General features: G+C 56.8%; 1 protein-coding gene across 6 annotated transcripts in view; it reads right to left on the reverse strand.

Moving 5' to 3' along the window:
* Positions 1–9560, reverse strand: part of KBTBD11 (kelch repeat and BTB domain containing 11) — a 39470-nt gene that overhangs the window by 17507 nt on the left and 12403 nt on the right. The window contains exon 1 of one of the 6 annotated variants that reach the window (XM_032413735.1): positions 9455–9550. The exons of 4 other annotated variants lie outside the window; for them this stretch is intronic. The gene's annotated coding sequence lies outside the window, so the exon portion shown is untranslated. One more of the 6 variants, XM_032413734.1, reaches the window with a different exon arrangement.

Here is a 9560-nt window from a genome sequence, read left to right on the forward strand (position 1 = left end):
CAGTAAAACCAGGTGGTGATGAGCATCTGCCAGGCCAGGCCCACTGTGACCTTTTGTTGTGATGAGCCAACAGCATGTCCCCACCAAGGAGACGGACCCTCCCTAAGAGCCGGGGCCCCATGCGCGGCGTCCCTTCCAGAAACCCGCAGCCTCCTCTCCTGTGGCAGATCCTGCTTTTTGCAACCACCCCTTCTCTTTGGGGGTCTCTGCACGCAGCCCTGCCCCTCACGGCCCAGCCCACAGCAACAGGAGCTCCTGAAAAGGGCTTTGGATTTTTTTGGAAGTTTCCATCAACACTAGGACATACTTTGGATAGCTTCCAGAGCAGGGGAGTGCACTGCCCGGTCCACCTTAAGTCAAGGTCCTGTGTCCGACCTCATAGACGCGGGGTCAGGCTGTGAGCACCTGCACGCTGCACCTTGTTCCCACGGCTCCCGGATGACCTGCCGCTTAGACAACCCGAGCCCTCGCCAAGCCCTCGTCTAGCACGGCCTCAGTGCTTGGTGCCTCGGACGGAAACTCAAACCGCTGGAAAAGTTCAGGACAAGGACTTTACAGAGCATTCTCATTTGCAAAGCACTGAATAATAAACAAGGAACTTTGTCAATAAATGACATTATATCCCTATGCCATCATTAAACACTATGTTCTCAAAGTTTCCAAGCATTTGGAAAAAGGCCTCCGTCACAATGCTGAATTCAAAGACCGAGATCACAAGGTAGATCATACCATTTAAAGAGAGAGATTGAGAGAGAGAACACATAGGGGAAAAACACAGGCAGAAAGACATTGAGAAAAATGCCAAAATGTCTAAAAGGCTTGTTGATGGTGAAATGATGGGTGACTTCTTTTTTCATAATTTTTGGTGTCTTCAAACTGTCTCTCCTCACCGTGTACCACTTTTAGAATCAGAGAAATCACACACACGACCCTCCGTGTATATGCGTGTACGCATTCATGCCCGTGTGTATATACTTACGGGGGTGCATACGTGTGCGTGCGTGTGTGTCTGTGTACGAACCAAAACAACGCCAGGTCCAGCCAGGCCCCCGAGAGGAAGGATGCTCAGGGAAGGAATCAGCGAAACCGAGCACACGCTAATGGTCAGGCTCTCAGGCACAGAGTCCTGAAGATGACGTATCACTTTTAAAAGTCAAATTTTGCTAAATCTTAGGCCTGATTTAGGCTGTAGGTTTGCAGAGAAAACATGCTGACATAAAAAGCCTGCTAAACCTCTGAATGTCCAGTCCCAGAACCTGTCCCCAAACTCAGGACATCGGGGACCCCCGAGAGCACCAGCTCCCTGCCTTTCACAAAAACAGGAGAAACTGAGCCCAGAGGGGTCCAGCGACTGCTCGGGGCCACACAGCTAGGAGCATGGTGCTGGACCGGAACCAGGATCCTGCTGCGCCCTTCTTTTTTTTTTTTTTTTTTTTTTTAAGATTTTATTTATTTATTTGAGAGAGAGAGAATGAGAGACAGAGAGCAAGAGAGGGAAGAGGGTCAGAGGGAGAAGCAGACCCCCCGCTGAGCAGGGAGCCCGACGTGGGACTCGATCCCGGGACTCCAGGATCATGACCTGAGCCGAAGGCAGTCGCTTAACCAACTGAGCCACCCAGGCGCCCCTGCTGCGCCCTTCTTACCGTGCGGCGCTATCTCAAGTCCAGGACGTGAAACAAATGGAGTCTAAGATCCAACTATCTGGAAAGATTCCTACAAACCCCACGACACACAGAAGACTGCCCAGGCGACCAGCAGATGTGGCCAGCAGACTGGTGGTGTCTCCCCGAAAGCTCCCAGCGACTCACCTGCGGGGGCGAGTGCCTCTGAGAACAGGCAGCAACCAGAACAGTGAGAACAGACGGTGCCGCACCTTTGTGCCTCGTCCCGCTTGCTGCCGATCGCCACCTGCGCGTGTCGGGGGCTCCATGGGCAGGGACAAGTGCCTCTCAGCTCACACTCCCATGTCAGCAGACCCCAAGGCCACCACGACCCCACAGCCACGGCCACGTCCAAGCAGCATGAGACTCTGGACTGCAGTGTCCCTAAGAAGGCCTTGGGGCCCCACACGGGGACACCCTGCTGATCCAGAGGCGACAGGTGCCTCGAGTTCCTTCAAAGCTCCCATTGGTGGTTCACAGCCTTCAGCACCTAAACTGGATCTCTTTGTCCTATCTCAATATTTCTCCTCAAAATATGCAATCTTTCCAGAAGGTCTCAATAATAGAGTAAATAATACGAGTGTTTGCTTGAAATGAATCCTGGTGATGTCTGTCTGCATGAAGGAAATGAAGATAATTGCTCTTTCCATCCTGACTTCTTTAGAACGTAACACACAGGGCCACAACTATTTAGTCCTATTTCCATATTCAGCCAGAATGATTCTCATCCGCCCCTGGAAGAGCAGGAGGTGCACAGGTGAGCGGCCCGTCCAAGTGCTGCAATGAACCCGTAAAACATGTGACGTGAGCTGAGGCCCCAGTCATACTCCACACTGGCTGTCCTGCCCCGGGACTGGGAGAGACGAGCTCCCCTCTGCACCACGAAACCTCCCCCCACTGAGGACACCGGCACCATCCTCCTGGCAGACGTGGACTCTACACCTGAGCTGCCCAGTGCTCTTTATCAGGGTCGGCCTTCCACTCATTAAGTCACGCATTCATCCCACAAACATACAATAATACAAGCCTACCAAATGCCAGGCCCACGTGTAGGCCACGCAGACCACAGGGAACAGGACACGAGGAATGCTGGCGCACGGGCTTCCGTTCCAGCAGGGACGCCTACCCTACATCAGTCCCGCAAGCCCACCGAGTGCGACCCGCAGGAGGCTGGTGCAGAGCCGGCTTCGTGGGGCTCCTGGTCCCGGGCGGGCAGTGACAGACACCCCCGACCCCCATCACCAGTGACCGAGTGAATGATCACAGACAGGGGACAGGCTGCAGAGGGACAGGCCTGGCCTGGCACTTCCAGGGACCCTCCCCGGAGGAAGCCAGGTGTACGTGGGGGCGAAGAGGCGGAGCAGGACTTGAGCGGAAGACGGAGCAGCTCAGGCCACAGTCCCCGCACCGAGGGCGCTGCCGGCCGGCGGACAGCGAGGGACCGGAGCTGCCGATGCACAGGTGGTCACTCCCAAGGGGGCCCTATCGCCATCGCTGCAGCCCATCCCACGCCGTCCCCACCAAGTGAGGCGGCCTCCCCCAGCATCGGTCCTCCTGACCCACAGCGGCCACGGGGAAGGGAGCCAAGCCGGGATGGCCATGCAGCTCCTCCAAGAGGAGGACTCACACCTGGGATTCCTGCCGCACCGTGGAAGACGCGGAGTGATGCCGGAGTGCCCGGCACAAGAGGCCATGGAGACAATGGGCCACGCCCCCTGTCAGGGTGCCCCAGCTGGGCATCTGGAAGGGGGTGTGCCCTTCCGAGAGCTCATCTGCACTTCCCTCAGCTGAGTGAGGCACAGCGAGCTGTCCCTGCAGAACGCTGCCCAGACGGCAGATCAGTGAGCGGCATGAACGTGCTGGAATGACTGGGTAGGCACCCCACGTGGGGCGGCCGTGGCGCAAACCTGCGACGGAGCAGGGGCTCTGGGCTGGGCGGCGGGCTCAGTCAGAAGTGCCGCCAGGAGCCAGGAGCCGACCCCCGGCAGCTCTCAAGCCACTGTCAGCGATGCTTGGGGGGCGAGGCCCGTGCTCGGGGATCCCCGTTCCGGGGCGGCCCAGAAGCTAGCGGCGTGCTGGCCTCACTGAGCCGGACGGCCTTGGGGCGGCTTCCAGGCAAGGTCTGGATGCTGCTGCTGAGTTTGTTCTTGGTGGCTCTGGTATGAGGAGAGGGGACAAGGATGAGCAAGAAGTGCTCTGTTCTCAAGGGAGATTTGGGAAAAACAAAGGAACCGGGCCTTGCTGGGGGTTGGGATCAAAAACAAAACTGGCTCTTCTCCCAGCCTCTCCAGGAGTGTCAAACTAAGAAGGAGCTCTGGGGTAAGGATCACATGCGGGGGGCACAAACTGGGCCTCCTAAACATCGGGGAGTGCCTCAGCCACACACGAGGCCGCTAAGGCGCTCGAGGGCAGGCCTCCCACACACTGTCAGCTGCACCTTTGAGGAATCTTCAGGACTTTTCAGGCAGTCCTGCAGGAGTCCGAGGTGGAGAAAGGAAAGGCCCGTGTCCATGACCTCTGTGCATGTTGCTTTTGTCAGACGGCACGAGCCCAACGGATCCACAGAAAACCCACAGGCCTGTCAGCTCATCTCACGGGAGGAGCCACTGTGTGGGATGGAGACAGCACGATGGAAACAGGAAACGGGCTGGGAAAACCATCAGCTGCAGACACCAGCCACTTCTTACAGAAAAGAAAGGAGAGCTCGGAGGGAGAGCCAGGAATCCAGAGGGCAGAGCCAAGAGCGATGGAAAACCCTGCCCAGGAATGAGACTGGGGGCCTTTCCAGGAACCACGAGCTCGGGCCGGCTGCAGCGCGGGCTGCCATGGGCCAGGCCACTGGGCGCCTCCCCAGGAGGGTGCGATGGTTCATTTTATGTGTCTTCATGGCTGGGCCCCGGGGCCACATACTGCCTCGAGCACCAGGCTACGCTGCTGTGAACGTACTGGGTAGAGGGGACTCACACTTACATCGGTAGACTCGACTAAGGCAGATCCCCTCCAATGCCTGGGGGCCTCATCCAGTCGGTGGAAGGCTCAGGGGGAAAGGCTGGGGTGCCCCAGGAAGAGAGGATCCTCCCTCCAGACGGCCTTCGGACTCCAGCGGCCACACCAGGCCTTCCCTGAAAGGGTTCCCGCCAGGAGCCTGCCCTGCGGACTGCACACTGGCCAGCCCCATGATCACAGGAGCCAACACCTTACCATAAATGAACCTCTCCCTGTGTGTCCAAATATGGACATCCTGCTGGTTCCAACACAAGGGTCTACGGCATTTGTCCTATCCCTGCCCATCACTGTTGTTGGATGTCTGAGGCCAATAGCTCTTCTCTTTGGTATGTGGGTCTTCATATGAAGAAGAATGTGCTCAAGGAGTTGTACTCAAGGACTAGTGCCCAAGAGCACTCGTTCATACCTGGACCTGATTTCAATGACGAGATCCTGGAGCCTGAGCCCAATGCCACAATAGGATGAGATCTGGGGACTGGATGCAGGAGTCGGGTCATTGCACGTGGGAGGAATATGAATTTAGTGGCCAGAGGGCGGGCTGTGGCAGATGATATTTTCCCAAGATGACCCCACGGATGCATCCCATCCAGCATTACCCTCTTACAATGTGAGAAGGTGAGGGCCATGTTCCCTCCCTGTGAATCCAGACAGGCCGGGAACCACGTGAAGTGATGCAATGTGACTTCTAAGCCTAGTTTAGGAAAGGTGGTGCAGCTCACACCCCGCTCTATCTGCTCAGGACACAGTCCTTAGGAACCATGCCCCAGCATGGAAGAGGTCCCACGGCACGGAAGCTGCCATGTGGGGGAGGGCCCCTGGAGCGGACACAGAGAGACAGACAGAGATGCTCCAGGGGCCCCAGATGCTCCAATCCCCACCTGTTGGCATCAGGCCAGCCTGGACCCCAGACACCAGAGGTCAAGAGCCTTGGGGTGGTTCCAGCTCTTAGCCTTCAGACTAGCCCCCTCTCTCGCTGAGTGGCACAGAGGTGGGCTGTCCCCACGGAGCCCTACTCAGACTGCAGACCTGTACGCAGAATAAATGCGTTTGAAGCCACTATCTTAGTCCGCTCAAGTTGCTATCACAAAAATACCATGGACTAGGTGGCTCATGAACAACAGATACTTCTCACTACTCTGGAGGCTGGGCAGTCCAAGATCGGGGGCCAGCATGGTTGGGTGAGGGTCCTCCCAGGTGGCCGACTTCTTTCGGTGTCCTCACATGGCTGGGGGTAGAAAGAGGGCAAGCTCGCTCCTGTCTCTTAAGGGCACTAACCCCATTCAGGAGGGCTCCATCCTCATGACCAAATCACCTCCCACCGGCCCCACCTCCAAATACTATCGCACGGGGGGGTCAGGGTTTCACACACGGCAGCTCTAGATTTGTGGGGGAGTCTGAGGACAACCACACCTAACTACAGCAAGGGTCTTGCAAGCCATATGAAAAACTGTGGGCTGCAGCTTTGCCAAGAGGAAGCGATTAACTGCCCAACGTCGGCAGCTTTGTGTTTGTAAAGGACCACTCTGACCACCGTCTGAGAAACTGACCAGAGGGGACAAGAGTGATGTCCAGCGCCCCGACCGGGTTTGACCCCCACAGTGAAAGCAACAGACGATGGTGGCTCAACGGCAGCAGGGGCAGCATGCATACACGCAAAGGAGCCCACAATCTCAGACTTTATCATACGACAGTAAGAATAGCATTAACATTGGCACCGTGGTGATCAGCTTAGGAAACACTTTGTCTACATCATCTTATTTAATGATTTCCCTTTATGATTCAGTGGATCTCAGTTCCGTAAAATTAATCCACGCCCTACTCCATCAAACCCTAAAGTACAAAGCCCCATCGGTTTACCTAAAGGGAATAACACAATTAACTTAGGAGTAACATTATATTAAGTTACAAATTATGACTCTGCTCTAGGTGCTGCTCCCTGGCCTTCCTTCAGTTTTTCTTTGTGCCCTATTCCTCACCACAGGGCCTTTGCACACGATTTCCCCTGGAACTTCCCCAATACCATCCTCCTTGGCCACTTCTCAACCTTCCGATCTATGCTTTCATAGTTCATTCCTTTCCTTCAGAGCACTTGGCTGGGTTTGTTCCTACACATGAATTCACATGGTTACAGGTTTACCACCTTTCACCTTATAGAGTCTCTGCTGCAAGAGGTGGGGAACTGAGTCTACTTCACTTGCCATTGTATTCCCAGCACCTAGAATTGTGCCTGACCCACGGAGGCACTCAATAAATATTTGTGAAAGAATGAAATTAATTTTTAATTGGTCAAACATTGCACAAGACATGGAATGGCTTCAATTTCCAAGGCACTGTTTATTTTAATATCCTTTCTAGCAGGAGCCAGGTTCTTGGCAAAAGATAAACTCCTAGAAGTTTTTATTTTATTCCAAGTTATTGCTGCTCTGTTTGAACTATTTTGCAAATATGCTCTGGGTACCAACGCTATAATTTCAGCATAATTACAATAACTGCAAGAGAAAAACCCCAATCAGGGCCACAGTGGAAATGGTAATCCCTTGAACTCCAGAGAAGAGCAGATATTACCCTGAGTCACCAGGGGAAGATGTGCAAAATGGCAGGACGGGTTTCTGATCTGCAAGCAGACTGCGCCACAAGGCACCTCTGAAACTCACTGAAGCAGCCGTGCTCTTGGGTCACACGGCTCAGATGTGGGGAGGCTGAGGGTCATTACAGCCGCCTAAGTGATTCCAGATTCCCTGCAAAGCTATTATTACTGAGCAATTTATGCTGCTGGCATTTAGAAAACAACAGAAATATGATTCCAGATGGAGGCGTTCAGAGCTTGGAGAGCCTCTGTTTCTCGGTACAGGAACAAAGACTCTAAAGGTACATTTTAAGCTAAAAAGAGACCTTTGCCTTCCCACTGCCAAAGCTGCTGCTTGTATTGGGACCTATGGAAGTGAAGTCAGAAGCGAGGGGGACTGTCTGGAAAGATGATCACCACAGTTCCAGATCCTCCAGTCCTCCCACTAACAGGCAAAGTGCTCTGAGGGTCAAGGTATGAATGAAAGCCCAGATTATCAGAAAGGCAAGATGACCATATACACAGTTGCCCTGCCTGCGTTTAGTCTCAGGCTAAGTTCCACAACATTTAACTTTTTTTCTCACCCCCTCCCCAAACCAAGACTGCCTTAAATACAGGCAAAATCTTCTAACTATTTTCATTGTGTCCTAATTATATTATCAGCAATGTCTGTGCAGTTGACACTAAAAGCTCAAAAGACTTTTTATCTCATTAAAATTTTTGCTTAGTTATCCCCAGAAGAGAGAGCTGGAATGCCAATTACCATAAATTTGCAGACAATGGCCATCCCTGGCAGAAATCTGATGGCAGGGGAAAGCGGTCTTCTGCGGGTTTTGGGGTGTGCAGAGGGGTACTCTAATAACAGGACGCCATTAGCTCAGGATCAAAGGCTCAAGGGCAACGTTGCACCCATCAGAAGTTCCTAATTAGAATCTGAGTCACTGCGACTTAATGAGATGGAGGGAAGCGGCCAGAGAACAGGCCGGGAACAGGGCGAACTCTTCATTCCCTCAGTGCTCCAGCGGGATGAACACGATCTAAGACCTGCTGGTCCCGTGCCTTTAGTGGTTCGCACAGAAACGCCCCGCCTTACCAAACTGGCTTGTTCTTTTTCTTTTCCCTTACAATAAATAGGGGGGATGAAGGTTGAGAATATGGCTTGGTAGGAAATTAAGAGGTGCGGGAATGATTTAAAACCCTCCTGACTTAACGTTCTGGGAGCCTCCCGCCTGGGCAGGGACCCTCCCCCAAGAGCCGCGCAGGCCCGCGCGGGAGGCAGGGGTGCCCAGCACGCGGGGGCGCGGCCGGGGAAGCGCGGCTGGCACGTCAGCTCCCCTCCGGACGTGCTCCAGCCGATGGCGCAGGGCGAGCCGGCTCCGCGCAGCCGTCAGCCCGCGCCCCGCCGTGATGTCGGGCACGTGCGCACAGGCCAGCAGCAGCGGGCGGCCCGGCTCGGTCCCGGGGGCAAAGGCTGCGACCCCCGGGGGGCTCGGGGTCCCGAAGTGCGGCCACAGGGCGCGGCGCGGCCGGAGGAGGAGCAAGGGCGAGGCGCCGCGGCCGGGGAGCACGTCCCTCCGCTTCCCGGGCCCCGGGTCCGGCAGGGACCTCTCCCCCGCTCCCCAGGCCCCACGGACTGGGCGCCTCGGCGGCGCAGCGCGCAGGCCCGGGCAGCCCCTCAGACAGCGCCGAGCCCCGGCTGCGCCCGCCGCAAACGTGCCCACGGCGCCCGGCGCCTCTCCCACCCCCGTCCCCGAGCGACTGTTTCCCCGGCGGCGGTCACTGCGGGGACAGCGCGGGGGCTCGCGGTCCTCGGGACCCAGCGCGGCTGCCGAGTCCCAGCCGCCTCCCCTCCCCCCACCGGCACGCCCTGCGGGAGGCGGCCACCCTCTTCCCAGGGGAGTCCCGGCCGATCGGCCGCCCGCCTCTGCGCGGACGCCCCCGGGGATGAGACGGAGGTCCGCCCACCCCTCTGTCCACACCCCCGCCGGGAGCAAGGCCACCCCGGCCACCGCCCCCACCTCGGCAGCCACCCCCTTCCCGCCCCTGCTGCCCCGGTCCTGTGCCTCCGGGGGCTGTCCGGCCACTGCCTTCCGTGCTCGGGGCCCGCCCCTACCTCGCCGCTCTGCGACTCGCCCTCCACCCCGGCGCCCACCCGAGCCCGGACGCGGAGCCCTAGTCGGTGGTCCCCGGCGCGCATGCGCGCGGGCCTCATCCCGCGCACCTGTGCGAGCGCCCGGCGGCTTCCCAAGCACCTTCCCACGCGCACTCGAGCGCCTGGGGGTCCTCCGCTCCTTCCGGTGCCCCCGCGGGCCCCCACGAGTCCTCCG

Source organism: Phoca vitulina, unplaced genomic scaffold (assembly GCF_004348235.1).
Source record: "Phoca vitulina isolate PV1807 unplaced genomic scaffold, GSC_HSeal_1.0 scaffold15, whole genome shotgun sequence".
NCBI lineage: Eukaryota > Metazoa > Chordata > Mammalia > Carnivora > Phocidae > Phoca > Phoca vitulina.